The following is a 2,539-nucleotide window of genomic DNA, read 5'->3' as shown; positions in this document are numbered from 1 at the left end:
GCTTGATCAGGTGTGATCCTGATGGCCCCCCAGCACTCCCCGACTTAACAGTGACATTACTGAGTCAGCATGGAACAACTTGGCCTGGGAATGAACGCCAGCACCCCCAACACCACCAGTACTCCTTCACAGTCCCCATTCCCCCCCCAAATAAATATATATATTTCTAGTAATAACTAATCTGAATCATTTTAAACATCATTTGTATATTACTTTATTTTGTTTTTTTATTTTTTTTTGTGTGGTTTTTGGGTCACACCCGGCAGTGCTCAGGGGTTATTTCTGGCTCCAGGCTCAGAAATTGCTCCTGGCAGACAAGAGGGACCATATGGGACGCCTGGATTCGAACCGATGACCTCCTGCATGAAAGGCAAACATCTTACCTACATGCTATCTCTCCGGCCTCTGTTTTTTAATTTTTAGGCCATAGTTGACACACTTAATACTTACTCCTGGCTCTGTACTCAGGGATCACACTTATGGGATGTCAGGGGACCTTATGGGGTGCCAGGAATTGAATCTGGAGCAGCTGAGTGTAGGGTAAGCATCCTACCTGTTGTACTATTGTTCTGGCTCCTGTAAAAAAATTCTTTTTTTTTTTTTTGGGCCACACCCATTTGATGCTTAGGGGTTACTCCTGGCTAAGCGCTCAGAAATTGCCCCTGGCTTGGGGGGACCATATGGGACGCCGGGGGATTGAACCAAGGTTCTTCCTTGGCTAGCGCTTGCAAGGCAGACACCTTACTTCTAGCGCCATCTCGCCGGCCCCCAAAAATTTTAAAACAAAATTTTTTGGAGGGTTTTGATCACACCTGGTAATGCTCAGGGGTTATTCCAGACTCTACACTCAGGAATCACTCCTGGTGGTGTTCTGGGAACCATATGGGATACTGGGGCTGAAAACTGAATTGGCCATGTGCAAGGCAAGTGCCTTACAGGCTGGAGTATTTCTCTGCCCCCTTAGTTTTTGATTGAGGAGAGATATTAAATATCCTCGTGCTATTATTCTACTTATTTGAGGATCATTGAAAAACAGAAAAGAACCCTTTCTCAAAAGAGTAACAAAAGAGGGGCTGGAGAGAGATAGCATTGAGGTAGGGCATTTGCCTTGCAAGCAGAAGAATGGTGGTTCAAATCCCGTCATCCCATATGGTCCCTGAGCTTGCCAGGAGCGATTTCTTTTCTTTTTTTAGCCTACAGCACCCAGTATTCCCAGGCCGTCTGCCATCCAAGTACTAACCAAGCCCGACCCTGTTTAGCTTCCAAGATCAGATGAGATTGGGCGTGTTCAGGGTAGTATGGCCATAGACGCCAGGAGCGATTTCTGAAAGTAGAGCCAGGAGTAACTCCTGAGCACTGCTGTGTATGACCCAAATACCAAAAAATAAAAAAAAAATGGGGCCAAAGAGATAGCATGGAGGTAAAGCGTTTGCCTTTCATGCAGAAGGTCATTGGTTCGAATCCCGGTATCCCATATAGTCCCCCGAGCCTGCCAGGAGCGATTTCTTTTTTTTTTTTTTTTTTTTTTTTTTGGTTTTTGGGCCACACCCGGTGACGCTCAGGGGTTACTCCTGGCTATGCGCTCAGAAGTCGCTCCTGGCTTGGGGGACCATACGGGACGCCGGGGGATCGAACCGCGGTCCGTCCTAGGCTAGCGCAGGTAAGGCAGGCACCTTACCTTTAGCGCCACCGCCCGGCCCCATAGGAGCGATTTCTGAACCTGGAGCCAGGAGTAACCCCTGAGCGCTCTCGGGTGTGACCCAAAAACCAAATAAAAATAAAAATAAGGTAACCAAATAATACCTATAGTTTTTTTTTTCCTGCTTTGTTTGTTTGTTCTGGGGGGGGTCTACACCCAGTGATTCTCAGAGTTATGTGCTCAGAAATCACTCCTGGCTTGGGGGACCATATGGGACTCCGAGGATCGAACCCAGTCTGTCCTGGGTCAGCCGCATGCAAGGCAAATGCCCTACCACTGTGCTATTACTCCAGCCTCAATATCTAAAGTTTTACATGTAATTTTGCAGGGTCAAGGACTGTGTCTCACAAAGGAATCCGGATAAATCCTTAAGCTTGCTTTTTTATTGAGAGGGGGAGGGTTTGAGCCACACCCAGTCACCCTTAGGAGTCACTCCTGGCTCTGTACTCAGAAATTACTCTTGGCAAGCTCAGGTGACCATATAAAGATCCAGGGATTGAACCCTGGTCAGTCACATGCAAGGCAAAAATATCTTTCCCAGTGTACTATCATTCAGGCCCCTGCTCTATTTTAAAATGGGGTTAGAGGCCAGAGAGATGGCTCCATAGTCTGTAGCTTTTAATTTTTTTTTGTTTGTTTTTATTTTTGGGCCACACCCGGCAGCGCTCAAGGCTTAATCCTGGTTCTGCGCTCAGAAATTACTCTTGGTGGTGCTGAGAGGACCCTCTGAGGTGGCGGGGATAAAATCCAGCTCAATCACATGCAAGGCAAAAATTCTATCTGTTATACTATCGATGAAGCTTCTGGAGCATTTCCTTGACAGACTGAAGGCCTGAGTTT

General features: G+C 46.9%; 1 pseudogene; it reads right to left on the bottom strand.

Moving 5' to 3' along the window:
- Positions 1–1,191: 1,191 nt before the first annotated feature.
- LOC126014912 (uncharacterized) lies at positions 1,192–1,310 on the bottom strand (annotated as a pseudogene).
- Positions 1,311–2,539: the final 1,229 nt, after the last annotated feature.

This window comes from Suncus etruscus, chromosome 7 (genome assembly GCF_024139225.1).
Source record: "Suncus etruscus isolate mSunEtr1 chromosome 7, mSunEtr1.pri.cur, whole genome shotgun sequence".
Classification (NCBI taxonomy): Eukaryota; Metazoa; Chordata; class Mammalia; order Eulipotyphla; family Soricidae; genus Suncus; species Suncus etruscus.
The sequence above is the reverse complement of the archived record's forward strand: the minus strand, read 5'-3'. Positions and strand labels throughout refer to the sequence as shown.